The sequence below is a fragment of the Panthera leo genome, chromosome B2 (assembly GCF_018350215.1).
Source record: "Panthera leo isolate Ple1 chromosome B2, P.leo_Ple1_pat1.1, whole genome shotgun sequence".
NCBI lineage: Eukaryota > Metazoa > Chordata > Mammalia > Carnivora > Felidae > Panthera > Panthera leo.
Genome location: NC_056683.1, coordinates 25,252,806 through 25,280,201, shown reverse-complemented (window position 1 = coordinate 25,280,201; position 27,396 = coordinate 25,252,806). Strand labels below are relative to the sequence as shown.

General features: G+C 43.7%; 2 pseudogenes; one reads left to right on the top strand and one right to left on the bottom strand.

Moving 5' to 3' along the window:
* The first annotated feature begins 388 nt into the window (after positions 1–388).
* On the top strand, positions 389–20,379 carry LOC122220637 (annotated as a pseudogene).
* A 2,160-nt stretch (positions 20,380–22,539) lies between these two features.
* LOC122220636 lies at positions 22,540–23,052 on the bottom strand (annotated as a pseudogene).
* Between the last annotated feature and the right edge of the window lie 4,344 nt (positions 23,053–27,396).

The following is a 27,396-nucleotide window of genomic DNA, read 5'->3' as shown; positions in this document are numbered from 1 at the left end:
GCCCAGCAGATCCCCTTCTAGGGAAAGCTATGGATGCTGGGGAGGCCATCACCCCCAGGCAGGGCTGAATGTCACAGCATCCCAGCTGATGGACGGGTCCTGCCAGCCAGGACCAAGGACCTCTTGGACCCCGCCCTGAGAGACTGCCTCCAGGGATCAATGTCTCCTGGCGCAAACCCCACCCAGCCCTCCAGGCAGCACAGTTTTCTACCACTGACATCCTGTGGCCTGTCGCCCCTGCCCCCAGCAGGGGATGGTTGGGGAAGGGCAGGCAGGAGGAATCTGGGAGCCCGATTGGGGACAGTGGCCAGAGCAGGGCACGCTGAGGGCACAGGCTCCATTGTGAATTTGCAGCAGGAAAGGGGGCGGGGAGGTTGGGGTGGGCAATATGGCGGTTCTGAAAGAGACCACGTCCTTGTCCAGGCGCCCGCCCACACCCTTGCACCACGCTGGCTCCTGCCTCGCCCACTGCGGTGGGAAGTCCCAGCCCCAGGACGGTCACCTGCCGCCTTCCAGACAGGAAGTCAGACTCTGACATTATGTATCATCACGTCCAGATGGTGCTCACATTAGGGAAATTATCTAACATTCTGATCTCAGAAAGTTGCAAGCATCCAATGTCCATCAGAACAGACTTGTCTTTTATAGGGGGGAGGTGGGCAGGATCAGCAGGGACTATGTAGGTGAGGAGGGAAGATGGTGGGGCTGCAGGTGTAAAATCAGGTTGTGCAGTGGGGAATATTTTTCTCCAAAGTCAGCAGATTCTCACACTGAACTGTTCGGGAGGTCGGTGTTCACCGGTGTGCTTGTTTAAACTTGGGGCAAGCCAAATTTATGGGTTGTAGGTAGGGGAAAGCCTGCATAAGTTTGGGTGAAGCAAAGTAGAGGGTAAGAAGTGGAAAATTGTGAACACTTGGTCATTTACTCCTTTTATTCATGCATACAATCTGCTCTGGGGGATGGAATAACAGTCATTGTGAGGTTGGTGTTGGTTCAGTTGGTTGTCAGAGGTGGGCTGGCTTCCATGTTCTTGCTGGCTCAGAAAGACTAGTTGTTATCATCTGCTGGGCATGTCCTTAGACTGACAGGTGTCAGAGGGTCTTTGAGATCAGGGGTGTCACAGAGGTATACTTTGGAATACACTAAAAGAATAATTATTAAGGATTAATTTAGGGAGTACAACCACAATTTGAAATTTGAAGGGAGTTAGCTGAGAAGGCTCTGAGATGTTGGACTTGAAGCATACTTAATGGCAGAAGGAAGATGACAGTGGCAATTTGATGGATTTCTGGGTGTGCAGTGAATATTTCTGGTGGTGGCATAGACGTTATGGGAATACATGCCCAGTAGTACTTCTGACCACTGCCCAGGCACCCTTTTGGCAAGCCAGAATCCTGTCCAATGCCAGACAATTGTTAAGGACTATTCACTGGAGTTTCCCCTGGTTCTCTGGTGATGATGTTGGTGTCTTTGGTAAGATTGTCCATAGTTCTGGTCATTTCCTGTAGCAGAACATGGAACATGTAGGAGTTCTGGCACACTTGTCATTGGCCCACACAGCTGCAGCTCCAGGTGCAAAAATCTTCCCTGTGTGATCTGCTGTGACAGTCAAACCTTCTGAGAGTCCTTCAATCCCCTAGACTCTTGTTCTAAGGCTTCTTCATAACCTGGCAAGGAAGGAAGGTAAAGCCTCTTTGTCTGGGACTGGGATTCCACATCTAGGCTTGTAGATATAACATGCTTTTGTAAACCTTTTTGATCAATTAGTGCCTCAAGAACTGAAATCAAAATTTTATGGTGATGAAAGCAGGCAGTCTAGCTAAAGATTTGATATGGGTTAATAAGATTAGCTCAATAACAGGATCTATTCCAATTATGGGCATTCTTTTCTTCCTTCCTCCCTCCTTTCTTTCTTCCTTTTTCTTTCTTTCTTTCTTTCTTTCTCTCTCTCTTTCATTCTTCCTTTCTTTCTTTCATTCTTCATTTCTTCCTTTCTGCCATGCACCTCCCCATGGGAGACACTTGTAGAACCAAGAGGTCATATCCACCCAAAGCTTGCACCCCTCTTTTGGATCATGTCCCAAATCCCAGAATGTCTGAAATTCCTGCCCAAATTGCTCTGAGCCCACTTGTAGTACATGTATAAGTCTCTCTCCCTTTGTCTCCCTGAGGGCAGGCCATGCCTTCAGTGTGCACCCTTAGGACCAAGGGGAGACTGCATGTAAAAAGGGGATGATGGGGTTTGGATGTGTGGGCTGGGACATCCACATGCACATGAGGCACAATAAAAACTCTGAACACTGAGGCTCAGGTGAGCTTCCCTAGTGGGAAGTACCCCTTGCATATTGTTGCACATCAATGCAGTGAGAGTGACATGTCCTCATTCCATAGAAGGACAACAGAAACTCTGTGTATAGTTCTCCTCTGGACTCTTCCCTTTGTGCTCTTCTCTTGCTTAATTTTAATCTGTATCTTTTATAGACTCCCTTTAAAAACAAATCTCTAACTGTGCGTATAACAGCTTTCAGTGAATTCTGTGAGTCCTCCTAGTGAATAATCAAACCTAAGGGTAATCTTGGAGACTGTTGACCTTGCAGCTTGTGTCAGAAGGAAGGATGTTTTTGGAGACTGTTCCCTCTGACTTCACAGTTGGCCCAAATGCTTCCCTGTTTGTGTCAGAAGTGGGATTCACTAGCCTGACCCTGACTCATGGAAACATTGTTCAAGAAAGAAGAATGAATGGGTGGGGGGTGGTGAGGCTTTGATTCCTGGGTAGCCACGGGGTCACCTAGGATACAGAACTGGAGCTGTGCCACAATTTGTTACTGGAGGTAAAAGTTACCAAAAGAATTTAGAAATTTGGCTCCAGCTCCTGGAGAAGTTGTCTCACTGGATGCATAAGGAAGTGCAAAGTAACAAGAAACAAGCAAATATCACTCCCTTGGTTGTTGTTATCTGTAATAACCAAAATGAAAGGTAGAGTGTTGGGATGGATCTTGATGCTGAGCCAAACTTTGGAATCAGTCTGTTCTGTCTGTCACCAAAGGAAATAGTTAAACTGAAGCCACAGATAGTTAAGATTTGCAAGATAATGGGGGGAAAAGACAAAAGGGAGAGTCTAGAAACCCATCCCAGGAAGATAGAAACCTTTAAACAGTTACTGGATAAATAAAGCAGACATAGATGGGACCAAAATAAAGGTCTTACTGCAGCAATCTCAGAAACTGGACAGACTGATAAGAGCCACTGCAGGACCCCACACTGAAAGGCCTTACACAAATCTGCTTTATTCACCCTAGTTTGAAAGAATTTCAAAAGTTGGATGGCAAAGATGAAAATGGGAAAGTCTCCCTAGAATTTCTTGAGGTGATGGTTCCACAACCTAATCAAGTTAATGATTGGCAAAAGGGCCCAAGGGTTTGTGCACATGAGTGGGCAAAATAGCTGAGGAGTCTAAGAATGATGTTTCTGGGACTCCTTGACATGGGAGCCCTGTGCACCATGATGCCAAAGCTTGAAAGTAAAGTTCTGACAGTGGCTACTGTTAGATTGGGTAGAGATGAGAATGAAATAGTGGGATTCAGGTGAAAAGTTGGATGAATGTTTGAACAGACTATGAGAAGTGGTTGTGTCTCTGTTACCTGAATATATTATGGGGGTGAATATTGTGTCTAATTGAGGCATGCTTCCCCTACCTAGTATCATCATACAGAAGTCATGTAAAGCCTCCTTTCAGCCATTATTAATAAGACAGCTAAATGGGAGTCAAAAACATTGCCTGAGCCCACACAGATTGTTAATTCGACTGGGGTGCTGGTACAGACAGATTATCTGTACAATAACCCTATGTTGGGTGCAGACTGGGGCTAATGGCAAAAGCCTGTGAGTGCCACCCAGCAATGACCACTGGGATTTCCATTTGAAAATTCCAGAACATTCCCATTTGAAAGACAATTACTAGCTTGCTATTTGACATGAGTTGAAATTGTTCCTATGACTGAAAGACATAGAATAATATTGAAATACCTATAATGTCTTGGATAATGTCCTAAAAATATTATAATGGAGAGGGGAGTGCTCAAAAGAGTTCCATAATAAAAAATAAATTATTTATATAGGAAATGGTGCTAAGGGAAAACAAGGAGATATATTCCTGAGCAGGGAGCTTCTTTTTCTCTGGGTCTGACTTTGTAACCACCTGAGGCGCTGCTAGCCCCTATGTCTACTTGAGTAGACATTGACCACTCTCTATTGACCAACTCTCTATTGACCAACAAAAAGCCTCTTGGTTTATGGATAAGAATTCCAAAGTGAACAGTTCCAAGCCATTCTTATTGAAGAAAAGAAAAACAATTCAGCTCAGTGGGCTGGAATGCCTGCTATTTGCCTCTGTGTTTGGGTTTTTACTGACTCATGGTGGTGGCCAATGGCCTGGCTGTGGGGTCAGGCAGATAGACAATGGAAAGCTGGCCTATTAAAGGGATATCCATATGGGGTACAGCCTTATGAAAATCATTATGGGAATTTTTATTATTTTAAAACTTTATTATTATTTATTTATTATTTATTATGATTTTATTATAATAATTATTATAGTAATAATAATAATTATTATTAATTTTGTTGTTTAAGTAGTCTTCATGCCTAGTGTGGAGCCCAGCACAGGGCTTGAGCTCATGACCCTGAAATCAAGACCTGAGCTGAGATCAAGAGTCAGACACTTAACCAACTGAGACACCCAGGCACAACAAGAGGTACATTAAAGTAGGACATGTCAATGCCTATGAGAAGAACCTTCTCCTGGTATCAGGAAGTAGCTGGAATTGGCCAGTGGCAATCCTTGTGCACTCACTTGAGGTGGCCTCCTGTGTTGTCCTATAGCAATTCAGAGATGGGCTAAATTTAGACATATTCCTCCTGCACCCTATGAAGCACAAAATACCAACTGTACAGTCTGCCCACAAGAAAGAGAGAGGCTGCAGATGGCTCTGGGGCAGTCTCCAAGGGGAAGGCCATGCACATAGCTGTCAAATCGAGCTGATGCTCCTAGAGATTACAACTAGGTTCCTGCCATAGTAGACACTTGCTCTGGATTAGGTTTTGCATACCTAGTGATAGAGGTGAATGTTCAAAATACTATGAAAGGACTGAACTAGAAGATATTGTACCAAGTTGTGCCATCAAGTCACATGTCTTCAGCTCAAGGAACATAACTTTGATCCTGATAGTTTGATAGATAACTAGAACAGTCAATGATTAAGGCATGAAGGGCTGGCTTACATGCCTTCATGAGTATGTGCTCACACTCAACATAAAGAGGGCCAATGAAGTGTACCCATCAGGCAGATTTCTCCATTTTTCTATGAGATCTGGGGAATGAGGTAGGAGGGGATGCTATTACTCTACAATTCTTCCCCATATAACCTCAACTTTCTTTTTTCCTACCTAATACAGTGGTACTGGGAACAGAGCAACGACCACAGGTGCCAGTAGGAGGGATGATCCCTAAGCAAGAAACTGTCACCATAATTTTGAATCTTATGTCAGAATTACTAAGGGTCTGATGGAGTGGGTGGTGCCTTTATCTCATCTTGCAATACTGAGGTTAACAGTGAATGCAGCTACACTATCTAGAGGTCAAGAAAGTCCTATCTTACATGAATGAGAGGATTGAGGGAGAGGTACTTGCTAGATTAGTATTGCTGCTGGCAATCTAGACCAATACAGTAGCCAAACATAACATCCTTTCCAAAAAAGAAGGTGGAAATGCTTGGTAAAATTAAAATGGTAAATGTGGAGAAGGAGGAATGGTGAGGATAAAAGGTGAGGATAAAAGGAATGAATAAATGGTTTACACAATGAAGGAAATGCACTATTATATTGGGGCCTTGAGAGAGACTTGGACAAGAGATGGTATTGTCTCTTAGCCCAATTACACCAGATGCCTGAAAGGGTGGAGCCATACACTTTGGTGGACTACTCTTGCCTTTGGAACCTTGACACAGGCAAATGGAAGCCTACAAACCGAGTGACATGACTCAGAGAAAAATCATAAGATTTGATGATGGACTGGACTAATTGATAATGACTCAGTGGGGCTCTGGTAATGTGGCAGATCTTTTGACTCTTATTTTTCAGGTTGCTGTGCAACCTGATATGGTGATATGGTGTAACACTGGCCTTGTTGATCAGAGTTAACCACCTTAAGTAAACAGGTCTTATGGTAATACTGATATTGATAATCAAATATATTGAGAAAATGATTAAGGCCTCATCAGGATTAATAAAATGACTGGCTTGAGGAACAACTGGATTTAACTAACCATCACCTAATTTTTATGCTAAACAGTTCTGTACAAGATTATCATAAAGTACAAATATGGGGCGCCTGGGTGGCGCAGTCGGTTGAGCGTCCGACTTCAGCCAGGTCACGATCTCGCGGTCTGTGAGTTCAGGCTCTGGGCTGATGGCTCGCGTCAGGCTCTGGGCTGATGGCTCGGAGCCTGGAGCCTGTTTCCCATTCTGTGTCTCCCTCTCTCTCTGCCCCTCCCCCGTTCATGCTCTGTCTCTCTCTGTCCCAAAAATAAATTTAAAAAAAAAAAAAAAAAAAAAAAAAGATTATCATAAAGTACAAATAGCATACATTGAGAAGGGAAAAGAGTAATCAACCCAGTACAATAATATGAACATGTATGTCATGGCTTTATAGGGTGAGTTACTATTGCTTTGTGTAGTAAATACTATATTAATTATAGATGCCCAGACAAAGGTAATTGTTTTGCTGTAACAGAGTCTTGGCCAAAAGCTTGGGGGGTGACCTGTATAGTGAAAACTTATTCTTTTTTTTTTTTTTTTAATTTTTTTTTTTTTAACGTTTATTTATTTTTGAGACAGAGAGAGACACAGCATGAACGGGGGAGGGGCAGAGAGAGAGGGAGACACAGAATCGGAAGCAGGCTCCAGGGTCTGAGCCATCAGCCCAGAGCCCGACGCGGGGCTCGAACTCGCAGACCGCGAGATCGTGACCTGAGCTGAAGTCGGACGCTTAACTGACTGAGCCACCCAGGCGCCCCGTGAAAACTTATTCTTATCCAAGGAGAGGTCTGGCCTTTGCTCTTGGCTCCTGGGAAGTGATTTCTAGGGCCCTGGAATGTCTAATAGGAGCGTTTTTATTTGCTTGAGGGCTTTAGCCACCAGTCTGTCAATGTGCTTTATGATAAGGGCTTTGGTACTAGTTTAGATCTCCCAGGAACTAGAGACTGAAGGTATCAGAAGGGGCTGGAGACTAAATGTTGGCCATGTGAAGAGTATGTGTCCCTGATGGCAGGAGATAAAAGCCCCAACAAAAATTCTGGACCCCACAGGCTCAGGTGAACTTCCTTGGTTGGGTGTGTTTCATACACATATCCTAGGGATTAACATTGTCCTTGATTCCATGGGGACAAGATGACTGGAATCTCTACATTTGGACCCTTTAGGACTCTTCCCCAAGTTTCTCCTGTCTTGGTTGATTTAAAAAAATATATTTTTTAATGTTTGTTTATTTTTGAGAGAGAGACGGACAGAGCGTGAGTGGGGGAGGGACAGAGACAGAAGGAGACACAGAATCTGAAGCAGGCTCCAGGCTCTGAGCTGTCAGCACAGAGCCTGATAGCTTGATGCAGGGCTAGAAACCACGAACCGTGAGATCATGACCTGAGCCAAAGGCAGATGCTTAAACTGACTAGGCTGATTTTAACCTATATGCTTTCTCCATAACAAACCATAACCATGAACATAACAGCTTTCAGTGAGTTCTGTGAATCCTTCTGGCAAATTACTAAAACTGAGTGTGTTTCTGGGGGCCCCTTGAACTTGCACTTGTTGTTAGAAGTGAGGGTAGTCTCCTGTGTGAACACCTTATGTCCTCTAAAACTTCATAGTTGGCCATACTTTATTCAGGGGACTAAATGAATATTTACATTATGAATGCTCAAAACTCCAGCCTTCTACTCATCAGTTGGAATGCTGGCAGCCAGGCAGAAGAAGCAGGGTATTGGTGGGGATAATCTGAGCCATATGATCATTTTAAGAAGAAAGACGTAATAATAATGATTATATATGCTATCTTTCGCTGCATAAAGATCCACCACCAAATTTCGTGGGTTAAGACAAAATATTTACTACTAATTATAGGCTTGAGGGTTGGCTGAGTGGTTTTGTTATGGGCCAGTTCATTTAGGGCTTGATGTTCTAGGGTAGCTTCACTCACATATCTATTGGTTGGCAGGCTTGTTGGTCTAGTGAGGGACTCACTGTCATGTTTGGCAGTTGGCTTGATGTCAGCTGGAAAAACCATGTGTCTTTTGTCATCCATCAGGTTGATCCTGCTTGTTTATGTGGTGGCAAAATGGTCCCCAGTGGCAGGAGAGGGCAAGCCCCAATCCATAAGTCCTTTTCCTACCCTTCCTTGTATCACACTTTTTAATGTCCCGTTGGCAAAAGCAAATCATGTGGCCACATCCAGATTCAAGAGGTGGAGAAATAGACTCCACTTCTTGATTGGTGGAGTAGCAAAATCATATGGTAAAGGAGTATGTATCAGTCAGTTTCTCTAGAAACAGAACCAAGAAAGCCTGAAATCTGCAGGGCTGGCCCACATGCTGGAAACTCAGGCAGGGTTTCTATGTGACAGTCTGGAAGGGATTCATCTCTGGGAAACCTCAGTTTTTATTCTTAAGGACTTCAACCATTGGATGAGGCTCATCCATATTATAAAGGGTAATCTGTTAATAAAACAGTAAATTGGTTGAAATGTGAATCATGTCTACAAAATACCTTCACAGCAACATCTCGACTATTGTTTGCCTGAACAGCTGGGTTCCATAGTTCAGCTAAGTTGACACACAAAATTTCACTATCAAAGAGCAAATATTCAGCTATTGTCCAATTTGTACACTGCCACTGACAGTTCTCCAAGCAAACAACAGGACAGATCACCCATAATTCACCTAATGAATCTTATGCTCAAAACGCTCTACCCATGGGCTCGGAGGTCCCGATTAGCTTCTTAGTGATTCTGTCTTAAAAATGAGCACACAGGGGGCCTGGGTGGCTCAGTCAGTTAAGCATACAATTCTTGATTTCAGCTCAGGTCATGATCTCGCTGTTCATGAGCTTAAGCCCCATGTTGGGCTCTGTGTCGACAGTGAGGAGCCTGCTTGCGATTCTCTCTCTCTCTCTCTCTCTCTCTCTCTGCCCCTCCCCTGCTTGTGCTCTCTGTCTATGAAAAAAATAAATAAATAAACTTTTAAAAAATGAGCATACAACTAAAGATTACCAGATACTTATAAAAAGCTTCTATCATGAAAGACAGAGGCTCAAACAAGTAAACAAGGATTAAAAAGAAAGAAAGAAACATGGAGAAAATTACGAAGGGAAAAGAAAACGTCTTTTAAAAGTTTCATGAATCTCCTCAGAGAAGGGATGATATAGTGTATCCATGAAATAAGAATAGAACACATATAAGGTAAAATTAAAGAATTGAGAAAAATTCTTAAAAATTAGAAAATATAAGAACATAATTGAAAACTCAGTTGAGACCCTGGAAGATATAAGTCAAGCAAATCTAAAAGGGGTAGGGGTATGGAAAATAGGAGAGAATTTGCTGAAAAAAAATTAGAGGGCTAGCCAGAGGCCCAACATCAGATGAATAGCAACTCCACAGAGAAGCAGCTGAAGAAAAAAAAAAACTGGGGAGAAATATGATCGTATAAATATATGAAGAAAATGACAGAAGAATGTGAGTTTCCAGATATAATTCTGTATGGTAGAGTCTATCACCTCCTTACAATCTGGATACATGATCTAGTTAATTGAAAATTACTTGTCTCCCAACGGTCCCTCGGGAAACAGACTTGGAGAGATTTGTCCAAGAAGCATATTGGAGTCCCAGGGGATGCCCTGGAGATGATCCTTCAGGGATGTCCCAAACTGAGGCAAGGGGGCTAAACCTTCATGCCCTCTTCAACATGCAACATGTCCCTGAGGAAGGGACCATGCGTGTGGGTGAGGCAGCTTTCTAGCTGAAGGCACTCGAAGACAGGGGCTCAGCTAAGTTTCCACTGGTGGACCAACTTCCAGGAGCCTCGGAGTCCCGAAGGGGGAATTCATTTCCTTAATTCAATTGGAAACGTCTAGTTTTAACTCCTTTGAAGTCCTTAAGGCCCACATGGTCCGCAACCTCTAATTACACTGCGTTGCTTGGATGGTGGTCTGCCTGCCGGGAGAGGGTGCTGTGGGCGGCCTGCACCAGGACGTGAGGAGGCCCATCCCTGACGGGGAGTGCTAACTCGTGGAGGGGCCACAGCCTGGGGTGGGAATGTGAAGTCTTTCCAATTCTAAGGAGCAGCATCAAAAGGCCCATTGTTGTTGCTTGGTCAGTACTATGGGTTTTATCGGTAATAATGCTGCCATTTCGCCATTGATATTATGTCCAACTCCTCCAGCCGTCTCTCATTTGGTCTGAATTCATGCAGAGCAAAAAAAAGGGAGTGCTATTTATGAGGCTCATCAAACCCCTACTAATTGCAGCTGTATTGGCTTAAGGAGCATCTAAAACATTACGTTTTCAAACTTTCAAATTAATAAAGGCGATAAACTAGAAGTAGTTGCATTTCAAATGATCTTTCAATTTACAAAAGATTTACCACCTAACACCAAAACTAAACTTTCTTATCAAGTGTTAAGTATCATTCCAATTACAGAAACTGAATTAATGTCTCGTTCGTTACCAAAACTGTTTCTATATCAGATCTCTATCCCATTTATTCAGTGGTGCCTACTGAGTGCAACATGTTTGTGAGGTGAGTGGGAAAGAAGGGAGATCCACGCTGAGCTCCTTCTGTGTTCTAGTGTCAGTTCAGGCACTTACACACACACACACACACACACACACGCACATGCACACATGAGGTAGAGATGATCTCCTCCTGGTGCAGGATGAAACTGTTCAGAGGGGTTAAGAAAATGGCCTGGCATCGTGTCACGCCAGTAGAAAATTCAGCAGTTGCATCTCCTGCCGCCTGACAGCACATTTTCTGGAGTTTCACATCCACAGTTGCCTAGGTAACCACTACACAGCCTCCAGGACTGTCTGCATGAAAGGGAAAAAGTGGGGGGGTAGCCATCTACTCTTCCCTTCACTTCCTGCATCAACAATGCTGCAGCCCTTTGTCAGGGTGTTAATGTGGCGAAAACAGAAAGCCCAAAAGCCTGCCCATGGGATTACACTTCAATGAGATATTTCTACTCACTGAAGGACCAGATTCACTGAGAATCTTGCCTGCCAGAGCATTGAGCCTGTTTCTATTTTTATTCACTCCTAGGCTTTTTCCTTTTCTCTTGGGCTTTTTGTCCCTCCAGCAAGTTCCCCTTCCTAGTGGGCAGGAGTAGGGAGTACTCCTTATTCAAATAAGCCCGTGCCCTTGAGAAATGCTTGCATCTCTCTGCCATGGGCAAAGAGCTCTGCAGAGTCCTCCCTGTTCTCTGGACGTGCAAGTGACCAGGACAAGAGCCAGGGCTGGCAAATGTGTGTGTCACCTGACCCATTCATCCTTGCACGGAATCTTTGCTAATTGTGTTCAGTCCTGTCACGGTCTTTGCAGATGGCCACTGGGACTTGAAGAGTTTTTTTCTCCCTGCCCTGCTACAAGAGACAGGCTTAGGCTGAGAGATTAAATAAGCAAGGGGAATGAGAGTTGAAGCAGTTCACTTCACCACCGTCAACAATTTGGTCTTCATCGGTCCAAGGCATTCCTTTCACTAAGAAGATGAAACTCACCTTGCTTTTATGAGCAACTCTCTTTTGACATAAATATTAATGAGATTTAAGTCATGGGTGTTGCTGCTAAAAGCCATTTTGTTTTAGTAGCGTTGTGCTCAAGAACAAGTTGGAAATGTCTATGGCCAGTCCTATTACATATGATTAACATCTTCACTTGCCATTTGAAATGTCAATGGACAGCTACTGAATGGCCACAGGTCAAGGTCAAGAGGCATCAGCCTGGCTGCAGGTCTAGCCCACAGGGATAGGGAACAGTGAGCTCAATTATAAGGGTGTGGGAAGGCATCGGCATCCAGAGGTCTGTGCTGGTGGATGGAGGTGACTGACATAGGCTCTGGGCAGTCCAACATAGTCTCTGCTCCAAGTCAGACTTCCAGGTTTGGACAGGCAGGGGACAGGGCTGGGACAAGGCTCAGTGCCCAGGCAGCAAGGCCTGCAGGAAGATGGGCTGAGCCAACTCACGATCCTGGGAAGTTGTGGCTGGCATTTGGATATTAGGTGACACTAATGAATTAATGATAAGTTTCTTGGTGGTAGTAATGGCCTTGTAGTTATATAAGAGAATGTTTTTGGGGTGCCTGAGTGGCTCAGTTGATTGAGCATCCGACTTAGGCCCAGGTCATGACCTCACAGTTCATGAGTTCAAACCCCGCTTTGGGCTCTGTGCTGCCTGCTTCAGATTCTGTGTCTCCCTCTCTCTCTCTGCCCCTCCCCTGCTCTCTCTCTCTCTCTCAAAAAATAAACTTTTAAAAAAATTATTTAAAAAAAAAGAGAGAACGTCTTTGTCCTTAGGAGGGGTATACTGAAACTTTTAAGGGTGAATTGTTATGATGTCTATAATCTACTTTCAAATAATTCAGAAAAATATATATATAAATGTATATCTATACACAAGCAAATGCCAGAAAATGGGCAAAACATGAAAAACTGTTGAAATTAGAAGAAGGGTATACAAGAGTTGACTGTGCTATTCTTTCAACTTGGTAGTTTTAAGTGATATTTCTTAAACAAATTTTTTAAAAGTTTTTTTTAAAAGGGTTAATGATTAGTTCTAGGCCTGAAACATAAAACAATTTTTTTTTAATACCAGGTGGTACCGTTAGTTAATGTTTTGCTGACTTCCTCTTTATAGATGCAGTGTAGTCCACAAAGGATAGAATAAGCTAAAACTGTTACCTTTAAATCCACCAGTTAAAAATGTGTTTCATAAAGCAGACTGGTGAGTTCTATTTTTATCTGGTGTTTTCTTGTTCTCACATTTTCAATGCTTAATTGTTTTTCTCATTCAGAAGAACGTTTTATCTGACTACCCATCCTGTGGCAGGAAGTAGAAGGGAGTGTTGTCTGGAGATTAAACCACAAAAGTGGACAGAACGTCTTCCAGATCCCTGCCATGGTTCTGCTTTTATAGTCCTGAGGAAATAACTCGATCAACCAAAACACACAGAGCTGCCACATATCAGTCCACTTGTTCATAATTAGTGAGATCATTTAAAAAAAATGGGCATTCCTATTTTGATGCTTGTGCAAATATAACATGAATGCAAGGCTCAAATGGGTAAATGCATGAAAATCACATGATGGTATCTATCTCCCTTTCTAGACTGTAATATCCTTAAGAGCAGGAACAATGTCTCTTTTATTTATATTTGTACCTGCATTGCCTAGCACCATAAATATTTTTTAAAAATGTTCATTTATCATTATTTTGAGAGAGAGAGAGAGAGAGAGAGAGAGCTAGCATGAGCAGGGGAAGAGCAGAGAGAGAGGAAGACACAGAATCCAAAGAAGTCCCCAAGCTCTGATGTGGGACTTACACCTGTGAACCGTGAGATCATGACCTGAGCAGAAGTTGGACACTTAACCAAATGAGCCACCTAAGCACCCCTATATTTCTTGAATAAATGAGTAAATAAATAAATTAATTTAAAATGTAGAATAAAGAGAGGTGATGATATTTGAATTTCACAACAGCCAAGGACTGTGAAAATCCATAATACAATTGTTCTTATGTTTTATCATGTTTGTAGGCTAAATATAGCAGACTGATAACCAATGCTTAATGACACAGCATGATAAATATGTAAAATATCTGTGTAGTTAAACAATGATTAAAGCTAATATTAAAAAAGCAAATAACTGCTATGTTAGAGAAGTGGGATTTCAGGGAATCTTCTTTATCCTGTGTACCATTTTTTTAAAAAGTTGTTTTATATATTATTTATTTTTGAGAAAGAGAGTGTGCAAGCAGGGGAGGGGCAGAGAGAGAGAGAGAGAGGGAGAATATCAAGCAGGATCTGCACTGTCCGTGCAGGGTCAGACGTGAGGCTCAAACTCACGAAACTGAGATGATGACCTGAGCCAATGTCAAGAGTTGGATGCTTAACCTACTGAGCCGCCCAGGCGCCCCCCAGTTTGTTTTTAATCAAAGTAATTTATAGATGGATATTACCCTTGCAGGCAAGCAAACCAAAGCTGTTTAATATATATAAGAAAATTGCACAACACGGAAAATTACTTGCCTGTCATGAGGAATGTAGATTCAAAGAAGTATACGATTATTTTTATTAGAATATTGCGAAAGAGAAGAGAGATTTGGGAAGTAACAAAATCCTGAATCACGCAGAGCCTAGTGCCCTGGCCTTGTTTCCAGAAGCCAGTCAACAGAGTTGAGTGCAAGGCATAGCAGGGAAGTGTATATATGAAAACAAATGGAATTTCCATGGTAAACAGCATCAACATACAAAAAGGGCAGAAAGTCAACTTGAAATGGAGCAATATGTCTTGTAAGTGGTCTATTTAGTCCTTGACAAATGGTTAAGTCTACTCACTTTGAAGATAAAAGTAGGGGCACCTGGGTGGCTCAGTCATTTGAGCATCTAACTTTTTATTTCGGCTCAGGTCATGATCTCAGGGTCATGGGATCAAGCCCCGAGTTGGGTTGTGTGCTGGGCATGGAGCCCTCTTGGAATTCTCTCTCAGTCTTCCTCGCCCTCTGCCCCATCCTCATTCTCTCTCTCTCCCTCTCTCTCAAAAAAAAAAAAAAAAAAAGGTAAAAGTAGCAGCACCCATTTCTGTGCACATAGGTTTGTCTGCAGATTCTAAACTGTAACGTTAACTGCCCTGAATTCAAAAGCACTGTGGGGGATTCAAAAATAGTGCCCCCAATAACATCTGAATGATGCTTTTCCTCACTGATAATTAAGAAATAGAAATGGGGGTGTCTGGGTGGCTCAGCCAGTTAAGCATCTGACTCTTGACTTTGGCTCATGTCATGATCTCATGGTTTGTGAGTTCGAGCTCCGCATCAGGTTCTGCCCTGACAGCGCAGACCCTGCTTGGGATTCTCTCTCTCTCTCTCTCTCTCTCTCTCTCTCTGCCCCTCCTGCACACACACTCTCTCTCAAAATAAATAAATAAACTAAAAAAAAAAAGAAGTAAAATGATAGTGGGATATTTCTCTTCATCAGGTTGGCAAAATCTTTGAGTCTGATGATGTCCATTGTTAGGAAATATGAATTTTTAGTGCTTAAACAAAGGCATATAAAAATTTTTAAGTCCTCCTAAAATTGATCTTAATTTCTATCTCAAGAGCCCCTATTCTGTTTGGCAGAAATGACAATGCGAATGTAGTCAATGTAGATTAATACTTGTCAATTTAGGAGACCCTCAGTCAACTCAGAGTTTTCACCCTCTCCTTCTGCTCCCTGAGGTTGGTTCTAAGCAGTAGGAGGCAGATGTGATGCTGGCACAGGGACCTTATCAGACAGGGGTGTCCTGTTCACTGTCCTCCTACATGCTCACACATTTTCAGACACCCGCATTCCCCTGTAGTCTGACATTCTAAAGTTCATGCTGACTTATCCTGCCTTGTCCTATTGTGATAGTTACTTTTATGTGTCATCTTGACTGGACCATGGGGTGTCCAGATATTTGGCTAAACATCATTTCTGTGAGGGTGTTTCTGGATGAGATTAGCATTTAAATCAGTAGACTGAGTAGAACAGTTGCTCTTCTCAGTGTGGGCAGGTGTTATCCAATCCACTGGAGGCCTGAATTAGAACAAAGAGGTGGAAGAGGAGGGGAATTTGCTGTCTGCCAGACTGTTTGGGCCGGGACATCCACCTTCTGTTCTCCGACTTGGACTCACACTAACAGTTCTCTGGATTCTCAGGCCTATGGACTCAGCCTCGAACTACACCTGAATGTCCAGCTTGCAGAAACCAGACCACAGAACTTCTCAGTCTCCATAATCATGAGAGCCAATTTCTTATAATAAATGTCTTTATATATAAATCCTATTGGTTCTGTCTCTCTAGAGAATCCTGACTAATATGCCCCTTGTCTAGATAATGAGGACTCTTTGGTTACCTCCGTTCTTCCCAGTGAAAACGTGAAACTTTCTGAAGCTCTCTGGCAATGTTCCAGGGCACTGTGAGGCTCCCAGCGGGCTCAGGACCTCTCAGTCTGGACATGCAACTTGCTATTCCCATTCTACTGCCCGCACACCAAACTGGCAGGAAGGAATGCGGTTGGGTTTGATTTGCCATTTCCCACAATCCAAAATAGAAACTTAGTGTGCATATTTCTGGCTTGAGAAACCACCCAGGAATGTATCACCTAGGATGCTTTTGGCTGCAAGGAACAGAAGATCCAACGGAAAATGCCTTTAACAATAAGAAATGTTTGACCTCATATAACAAAAATATTACAGTAGTAGTTCTCAAAATGTGATCTAGTGACCCCTGAAGGTCCCTAAAACCCTTTCAGGGCCTTGGCATGGTGAAAAACATCCATCCCAAGTGCAGGATAGACCGATGGATTTTAATTTGTAATAAAGCAGAAGTCAACAGTTGTTTACAAAAAGTTTATTTCAAAAAAGTTTCTGTAAATAAAGTTTTATTGGAACACAACCATACTCATGTGTTCACATATCATCAATGGCTGCTGTCAAGCTACACTGGCCAACCTCAGCAGCTGTAATGGAAACTTCAAGGCCTGCAGAGTGGAAAATATTGACTGTCTGACCCTGTACAGTAAAAATGTCCTGAGTCCTGTAACAGAGTATAAGTATTTTTGGAGATCCTTTCAGAGCCCACATTATAAATAACCTGTAAATAACTGCAACTTGTTAAGTTTTTGGTGTCTACTAAAGAAGAATATCCACAATTCTCTCAACACGAATAAAAATATTCCTGCCTTTTTTCACTACATATCTGAGTGCGGCCAGATTTGTTTGTTTGTTTGTTTGTTTGTTTTTTCAACCAAAACAACAGATAAGAACAAAATGAATTCAAAAGAAGTTATGAAAATCCAGCTGTCTGGTATGAAGCCAGACATTAAAGGGATTTGCAAAAACAATGTAAAACAATGTCACTGGTATCCCTAAGTTATTTTTTGTTTTATAAGACATTATTTTTCATAAAAATGTTAGTTGTGGTAATATGTCATGGGTTTTAGATTCTCTAATAGATTAATTATCTACTTAAACACTTTTTTATGTTTATTTTTGAGAGAGAGAAAAAGAGAGACAGACTGTGAGCCAGGGAGGGGCAGAGAGAGAGGGAGACACAGAATCCAAGCAGGCTCCAGGCTCTGAGCTGTCAGCACAGAGCCCAATGTGGACCACGAGATCATGACCTGAGCTGAAGCCAGACACTCAACCAGCTGGGCCACCCAGGTGTCCCAATTATCTATTTAAATTAATAATAAATACATGTTTTGTGATGTTCTCAATTTCAATTAATAATATGGTAAACATTGATAGCTATAACTCACACATACAAAAGTTCGTTGGGATCTTCAATAATTATTTTTTTCTTTAATTTTTTTTAAATGTCTACTTATTAAAAAAATTTTTTTAATGTTAATTTATTTTTGAGACTCAGAGAGACACAGCATGAGCAGGGGAGGAATAGAGAGGGGGGGTACACAGAATCCAAAGCAGGCTCCAGGATCTGAGCTGTCAGCACAGAGCCCTACGTGGGGCTCAAACTCACAAACTGCGAGATCATGACCTGAGCAGAAGTAGGACGCTCACTGACTCAACCACCCAGGCACCCCTATTTACTTATTTTTGAGAGACAGAGAGTGCACAAGCAGGGGGAGGGACAGAGAGACAAAGAAGAGAAAGAGGGAGACAGAAAATCCAAAGCAGGCTCTGTCCTGCCAGCTGAGAGCTCAATGTGGGGCTCAAACTCATGAGCCGTGATGTCATGACCTGAGCCGAAGTTGGATGCTTAACCGACTGAGCCACCCGGGTATCTTCAATAATTGTTAAGACTGTAAAGGGGCCCTGAGACTAAGTGTTTGAGAATGGCTAGTTTAAAGCTAGGACAGATTCAGGGTTGGTCATCTCACTGATGTTATCACAGACCTAGGTGTTTTCTAGAACTGTTATTGTCAACATCCTGTTGGCCTTCCCCTTAGATCAGCTTCCCTCATGGGTGCTGCTGCAACCCTTTGTGGCATCACATGTCTTCAGAGGCAGAAAAGGTACCATTTATTTTTACCCATTTATTTTCTAAGAGTGAGGAAAACCTCTCTTAGAGCCAGTATACTGGTTTTGTATTTGTATTTTTTTAAAACCACATAATAACCCCCCCCCCAAACCTCATTAAAAGAGTATATAGGAAGTAAATTGATTCTAGACCAATTCTTGTGCCATAAACAATGAGAGCACTGGACAGGATATAAGAAACCACTGTTTCCAGTCCTCAGAAAACACACACCTTTTGAAAAAAAGGGGAAATGAGCTGAACCCTACAATCACTTGTGCTTTCTGCCTGAAGAACCTTCTAAACCATGGTGCAGAGAGAAGGAATCCAAGCAGAGCACAGCAGTCTTGCTGAGCTGAGAAGACAGAGACAGACGTTTGGAACGCTGAGGGAGGCTGAGGTTGCAAAGCAACGCAAGGAAATAGCTCCATAAATCTGCATGACACTTTTGAAGGTTCTGGCTGAAGGCTAGCTTCTGTGATATACAGGGGAGATTCCACAAGGCCAAGCAAAGAACAGCTACCAGAGAAAAAAAGAAACTATTTAGTAATTATAGCTTGCACAGCACTGGAGACATTTGAGTTCTGACCAGCCACACCCAGGATATTCAGTAGAAATCCCAGAAAGGTCACAACCTGAGGAACAGAACTTAAGTAGCACTAAAGTAAAGGCTACTCCAGATTCACCCAACAGAGCTTAGAAACAAGCCTGGGAAGGACCCTGCTGATCTGCAAGTAAGAGAACTACCTGCAAGAAGGAAGCCCAGCACTCTGTCAAAGAGGACAACAAAATCCAAATGCTCGAAAATGAAACATTTGCAATATCCTAAATTCAATCAAAAGATAGTAGACATGAAAAGAAGTATGAAAATGTGACCCATATTTCGGAGGTGCGGAGATCAAGGCAATAGAAAGAGAGCCAGAAATGACAGATTTTTTAAATGTCAGGATCAGACAAGGATTTAAAAACAGCTTTTATGAATATATTGAAGGATTTAAGTGGGAGGCGGAGCAGGGCTTGGGGAGGAGGACACGCTGGGCTGAGAGAACTGTCTGGGAGCAGTTCTGACAGAGGTGGGCGAGCAGCCCGTGGAGGGGGCGGGGCCGGGCGGCCCCCCCCCCCCCCCCCCCCGGGGTAGCAGCCGGCCTGTGAGCTGTGCGTTGCTCATCGCTCATGGAGCGCTTTGTGCTGCAGGTGCACGTGTCCACGTGTCGCTGCCTGGCCACCGTGGGATGCCTTCCACCGAGGCTTCTTCCTCTTCTGCTACCAGAGCCACCAGGCTAAGGCGGCTGTGAGTTTTTAGGAATCAGGAAAAAGGAGTATTACTCCTATGAGCCACCTTCTGAGGATCCTCCCCACAGACAGGAGAATCCTTGTGCCTCCAGCTGGAGTCTGGAGCTCCCCTCTTCAGGGCCTGCGGCTAGCTGGGCCCCCAGACCTGCTCCAGATGTCCCAAAGCACATTACCGCTTTGGATAGTTGAGTTCCAGCCTCCCACTTCCTCTTTTAAGGATTTGAAATTGTAATAGAAACAGAAGATGGCATTACACCTGAAGTCGTGGGAAAGGATGATGTTGCAGAGATCATAGGAAGCGTGGGTGAAGCGCACGAGAAAGAATTGGATTCCACAGCAAAACATGAGTCCAGGGAAGATAAAATCTTCCAGAAGTTTAAACCTACCATAGCTTTTGAATCTGGACAAGATTCTCAGAGATTGGCGGAAGTGTTGTCCTGATCTGGATTCCTGGTGAAAATATCCCCCCAGAAAAGGGTATTCCAGATTGCCCCTGTAGTGCCAAGAGAGTATTTGAATTCCAAGCCATGCCTCAGCAGCTCAGTTACCTTGAGGCAGACATACTAGGCAGAAGTGTTGACTAGGCCGCCCGGCTGGCCTCCCTGGTGCTCAAAGCTGTAGACTGGGCTCTGGATACACAGAAGAATTTGTATGAAGCAAGATGTAACAGATACACCTTATAGACATCGTTGTAAAGCCTTAAAAATGCTGCTAATCTCTCAGACCTTGCAGTTCTGTGTCTTGGACTTTATCCTAAGGAAATAATTATACCAGAGACACTAGTACAAAAATGTTATTTTAGGCATTGCTTACAATGTCCAAGAAAAATGTCCAGTGACAGGGAATTAAATAAATTTTGGTACATCCATGCAGCGCAAGACTATGCAGTCTTAACAGTACAGACCTATATGGACACCAAACAAGATCTGGCTCTAAACTGATCCATCCCAAGGGGCCATTATAAATGGTATTCACAGTATGATCATATTTTCACCAAAATATTTGTACATGTGTATGTGCACAGAAATAAATCTGGAAAGACATATACCAGGTGTGAACTGGTTACCTATGAATGGTGAGACCAAGTGAAATGATCCTTTTACTTATATGTATATGTCTTTCTACAATAAAAGTGGATAATATGCCTAAGTAAGGAAAAAGAAGTTTTGTTTTCTGTTAAGAATGGATTTTTAGCAATCCGATGATGTAAAGTGAAATGGTTACAAAACTGTCAAATTAGGAAAGATTAGCCGTGCCAAACATTAGGTGAAGCAAGATAGAACTAGTTTTAGAAGGCACAGAACATTTGGATTCCTTTTCCATTGCATTATATCCAAAGTTGAGATTTCCACGGTGGGAGCAGATCTAAAATTCCTGACCCACTCTCCCTCTAGAGTGGTAACATGCTTGGCCAGAGACATCAGCACCAAACCCTCCTGCCCTTTGCTTGCCTACTTCATATTCTCCTCACCCTGTGCTGACAGGGTTTTTATTGATTCTGGCCCGACAGCTGGGCTGTAAAATGTCACATAGCACGGATGATGCACGTTCACCCTGGAACATTTTTCATTCCTCAGCAGTCTGTAGCCCAGCCCTTTGCCAGCAGCTGTGAGGCCAAAACTAATGACTTGGAAGCAGGTTGAGGTCCATGGGCATCTCAGATGGGAAAACCACCAGGCAGAGGTTCCTACCAGGGGGCATAGTACTTATAACAAAACGCAGTTCAGCAAAAATTGGCTGATGGAGAAGTGATTGAGACCATTCTCTACACTTAAGAAACTTCAAGTGTAGCAGAGAGAGAAGCAGAATTTCAGTGTAAAATTGTCAGAACCAAGGGGGTGCAGGAAATCCACGTGGGCGTTCAGAAAAAAAGGATTGGGGAAGGGGAGCCACATCTGGAAATGGATGGGTGAGCAATGAATGTCTACAGGAAGAGGGATGGAGCAGGTGCCAAAGGTCAGAACTGCTCAGCAGGAGATTGTGGGGACAGAAGTATAGTACTGGGCAGGGCTGGAGGTAGGGTGAGCTGTCCCTGAGAGGGTAAGTCTGCTTTCAGCAGGTATCAGAAGTGCCATATTAGGGGGGTTGCACTTTATACTGTGTGGAAGCAGAACTGTAAGAGAAATAACAGAGGGTCAGGTTTCATTTCCAATAATGACTCCTGCCACAGTCCAAGGCGTGGGTGGGAATTTTTCTGTGTTACACAGTGCCTCATGGTAGACATGGTAGGTGCTCAGTAAATACCTGTTGAATGAAAGATCAGTGAATAAAGGAAAAGAAAAAGTTCCTTTTTAATAGGCTTAGTGGGTTTGCAGCAAAAAAAGTAGATTATGAAATTCTCCAGACAGGTGGGGTGGGGGTGGGGGAATGTGACACCGCTGTCACAGGCACAACCAGGTGCAGCTTTGTTTCATTTTGTTTTTAATATGCTAATGTTGCCAGGGAAAGGTTTATCCTGGGAGCTCCAGAGCTAGAATGTGTCAAAACTTTACCGACATTATCTAGAGCCCTGCTACTCACAGGATGGTCTGGGGGCGGCAGCAGCATCCACTGGGTGCTTGTTAGAAATGTAGGGCAGCCAGCCCTGTCCCTAGCTGAGTCAGAATCTGCATTTTAACAAGTGCCCCGGTGTGGGGGTGGGGGAGAGCAGGCAGTCTAAAGTTTGAGGTGTCAGTCTGGGTGTGGAAGCTATGCCCTACATGAGGAGTCATCAGGAGGACCTGGGAGAGGGGAGAAGAGTTAGAAATCCCCATTTCCCTACTTCTCCTCTCCTGAGGCTACAAGTGGGACCTAACAGGAATCTATGAGTTTCTTCCCAAACCCCAGCAACTTCACACAGTTCAACCTCACACTTGCCTGTTTTTTTTTCCTTTTTTTTTTTTTGGCCTATGAAAATGTATTACTGTCGTGTGTGCACCATCAAACTTAAGATCCTGGTCTTTCCTTCTTGCCTTTTATACAAGCAAAACAGAGACTTTGGCTACTTTGACATCCTTAATGTCTCTAGGAATGTCACTGACAACATGATCTTTGCGACCAAATCCAGCCACCAGAACTTCCATCATTTTCTTCAATAAAATTCAAACAACCATCATTGGGTACAAAGGCTGTGATTATTTATTTATTTATTTCTTACCTTTCTTGATCACCTGGACCCTGACGCACTTTCTGATACAGAATTTGGCTGTTTGTCTTCAACCCCTACTTTTTCCAACACAATTCCTCTTGCAGAGGAAGCACCTCCAAAATGGTTGGCCTTTGAGGCTGTGCCCAAGCTCGCTTGTGCTGTTCATCACACCACCTCTGATCTCAACGGTGGCTATGGAGCTCCCTGGCAGTACAAAGCCCCCAACACTTGCCCGTCCTGCTGGCACCATGGGCCTGAGCCAAAGAGCTCAACCTTACACTTTGGGAGTGCCCACAATGAGGCTCGTCCATGCCCTCTCCTCACTCAGCTACTGTGTGTGTGTGTGTGTGTGTGTGTGTGTGTGTGTGTGGTGTCACCATCCCTCTGCTCTTTGACTTGAGTACCAGCCATGCCTCCTGAGGACAGACAGGTAGGAGGCTTGGCTGGGAGAGCACTCTGTTTAAGAGATGACAGTTCTGGGGTGCCCGGCTGGCTCAGTCGGTTAAGTGTCTGACTCTTGATTTCGGCTCAGGTCATGATCTCACGGTTCATGAGTTCGAGCCCTGCTTGGGATTCTGTCTCCCACTCTCTCTACCCCTTCCCCACTTGTGCACGCTCACTTGCACTCTTTCTCTCTCTGTCTCTCTTTCTCAAATCAATTAAGTAAACATTAAAAAAAGAGAGAGATGACAGTTCTTCTGTATGTGTTTAATGCTATCCATAGTCCTGACCACAATCAGTAATAATATCAAATACTAGGGGTGCCTGGGTGGCTCAGTCAGTTAAGTGTCTGGCTCTTGATCTCCACTCAGGTCATGATCTTATGGTTTGCTTGGGATTCTCTCTCCCTCTCTCTGTGCCCCTCCCCTACTCACACACTCTCTGTGTCTCTCTCAAAATAAATAAGTGAACATTTAAAAAACACTGCTATTTTAGCACTGTTCTAGGTACACAAATGCACTGTTCTAGGTATTGCATTTGTATATAACCTTACAGAACAGCCATAATGACCATTCCTAGTTTAATGATGCAGAAACTAAAACCTAGAGAGGTTAAGTAACTCGCCCAAGTCACACAGCTTATAATCAGAACAATGCCGGATTATCATTTGGGCACCGGTAGCAGAGCTGCTTGATGCTCTATTGGACAAAACCTTCAGCAAAAGAGCTTTGCTCATTTATTGTTGGACATGAGAGCTAAAAGCTAGAGAAAGCATTCAGAAGGAACTTGGGACTTAGTGAATGGCTTAAAAATGAGTTAAAACATGGGGCGCCTGGGTGGCTCAGTTGGTTAAGCGTCAGACTTCAGCTCAGGTCACCATCTCGCGGTCCGTGAGTTTGAGCCCCGCGTCGGGCTCTAGGCTGATGGCTCTGAGCCTGGAGCCTGCTTCGGATTCTGTGTCTCCCTCTCTCTCTGCCCCTCCCCCGTTCATGCTCTGTCTCTCTCTGTCTCAACAATAAATAAACGTTAAAAAAAAAAATGAGTTAAAACAGGACATATGGATCTGGCTATCCATCTCACTGCAGGGTAGATGTGTTCCCTGGAACCAAGGTGCTCCTACTACGTCCCCGTAACTGAGGCATAATCAGTCCCAAACTCCAGCCCATGTGTCTGGGACAAATAGAGGGATCTTTACTAAAAGATGCTGTTGTCATGAACAACCGGTTGACTGTGTGTGTGGAAGGCAGGAGAAATGGAGCCAAGGTGGGGGGAGAATACCAGGCTAAGGCCATGGAGCTGAAGGATTTGTTCAAGAAGATTTGAAGCCCCAGAGAGAAATACCGACTGTCCAAAGGGGAAGTGTCTGCATCGCCAGTGGCTCAGGGATAACTGAAAGAACAAAACAGAAACCCTGGGTAGCCCAAAGCCAGAGCTCCCACCTCAGGCCATGCCCAGAAGTGAGAGAAGGAAGGAAACCAGTACTTAGGGGGACAGAGGGCCCCATCCCAGGTCCATTGTGGCCCAAATGACCCAGTCTCTCTGCTTGGTGCCCAACTCAGACAGGGTTGAAGTAAGGAAGATGGCGGAGGGGAGCCCAGTGGACGGTGCCAGCTGAGCCAATCTGCAAGACAGTTGAGTTAGGACAAGAATCTTGCAGCTTAGAAGTCCTCTGCTCCCAAGCTTTAGAGTTTCTTGTTTCTTTTTCTTTTTTTTTTTAATGTTTATTTATTTTTGAGAGACAGAGGGAGACATGGCATGAGTGGGGGAGGGGCAAAGAGAGAGGGAGACACAGAATCCAAAGCAGGCTCCAGGCTCTGAGCTGTCAGCACAGAGCCCTACACGGGGCTTGAACTCATGAGCTGTGAGATTATGACCTGAGCCAAAGTCAGACGCTCAGCTGACTGAGCCACCCAGGCGCCTCTAGAGTTTGTAGTTTCTAATTTCTTCAATGAAGTTTCTAAGTTCATCTTACAGAACTGTCCTACAGGGGTGCCTGGGGGGCTCACTTGGTTAAGCATCCGACTCTTGATTTAGGCTCAGGTCATGATCTCACAGTTCATGAGTTCAAGCCCTGCATCGGCCTCCATGCTGACAGTGCAGAGCCTGCTTGGGATTCTCTTTCTCTCCCTCTCTCTCAGCCCCTCCCTACTCACACTCTCTGTCTCTCTCTAAATAAATAAACTTAAAAAAACAAACAAACCTTTTTTTTTTTAAAGGAACAATCTTGCAAAAGGGCTCCCCACCTGGCGAGAAATTGGGAGTGTCAGTGAACCCCTAGATTGCAGGAGGAGTGGTGATCTTGCAGTGACTTGCCTGAAGGCCTGGACATAGAAGCTGGTCTGGGGATGGCAGGGCACCCAGAAGGGCCAGGATGAGGGGCATCTAGGAAGGCTGTTAATCCCTCCTGTCCTGGACTGTAAATTCTCTTCCTCCTCCTCCTCTTTTAGTCAACAGCTTCCAGCTGTGTTTCTCCTTAACAGGCTCCTCCTTCTGGAAGGTCATTATTGGTGCTCATATAGAGAAGGCCTTCTTTAACTCACATCCTCCTTTCTTCCACCTCCTGCCTGGCTGGCCTCCTCCTGCTTCTGAGCTTCTGGTTCTGTAAGAAGCAATAGCATCACAGACTGAGGAAATACTGCAGAAAATAACCACATCTTCTATGTTAAAAAAAAAAAAAAAAAAAAAAAAAACCTAGCTGAAGCCTTGCATAGTTGAGTATAGGATTCAACACTAAAAAAAAAAAATTTTTTTTAATTCTTATGAATAGAAGTCAGACCCACACACATGGGTGCTGTATAATGAAGATCTGCCCACAAAGACTGCTCTGGGTAAAAGCTGGGTAGATGGCAGCCTGCCCTCTTCCTGTGCCAGCACACACACCAACCCCTTGGCTTTATAAGAATACCCAAACAAAGGAGCTTGATTGTGTGAAATGCTAGCCAAGGAGCCAGCCTGTGAGCCTACCCAGGTGGCCGGATGGTGCAGGGCTGGGGGTGAACACCACAGGTCAAGAAGGCAGGAATGCTGAGTGCAGGACCCCGCTTCCAGCAGAAGAGTGGCAAGCTATAGTCTGGTGTGTCTCCCATGAAGAGAAAGAGACAGGATCTACAACAAGTAACAGTCATACTGTCTTCCTCCCAGAGACCTGTCAGCATTGCTAGCAAATAAAACAATAGAAGGAAAAGGAGTCCATGCTGAGGGTGACAAGAAGCACACAGTTCTGTACAGGAGACAGTACTCATTATCTCTCTGCATTTTCTTTAATAACATAGCTTGGCTGTTTCAAGAGCTACTGTTTAAATCAGTCCACCCTCCTACAAGAATCCTGATTCCTATTATTATGTGGATCACATTAGACCTTTTAGTTTGGGGGAATGTAAATGTTGCTTCTTTATGAAAATTGCCCTGGCTTCAAACCAATAAGAATTAGTTGTTGTCATCTCTGTGTCTCCATGGCACCTTCACAGCATTTACCGCAGTCTGGCTGTACTTAATTGTGCTTATACTTGCCTCCCTGACTGACTTTGGAGACTCCTTGAAGGCTAGAGTATGTTTATTCCTATTTGTAATTTTTAGCACAACATCATGCACGCAGTGGGTACCCAATAAATATTTGTTGAAGTAAATGAATAATTAAATAGAAACATGACAGATGGAGCTACAAGACTTTAGAAATGACTGGATTCTGGGAGATGTGGAAGATAGTGGAGGTGGGACCATAGGTTTGAATCTCCCTTGACCATCCTTCCCCATCAGCACCACCCCCCCATCAAAAAACCCCCAAAAAACAAAGAAACAAAAAACAGACCAAGAAGCTAACTAAATGAATGCTCAAACTAAAAAACCAAAATCCCTTTCAGAACAAGCCTGAAAGTGAGTAAAAACTGCTGGAAGGAGATTCCATGATATGGAGGATAAGATTAACAGCAGCAAAGGAAAAAGAATATCCCAGTAAAAATGAAGGAGAGGCAACATTGAAGATCTTTAAAGTAGGGCGGCTTCTGAAGCCAACAGAAGGGGGAGCTATAGAGCCATTCACCCCTTAAAACTATCCTGGCCTTTCTCTTACTCCTAAAACCACCGTAAAACTCATTTCATCTAAAAATGGGCAACAGAAAAGGATCATGATCAAATCCAATAAAATCAAGAATAAACAGGAGCAGACTAATGTCTTACAAATGATGAAAGTATGCCAGAAAGACAACAGATACAAA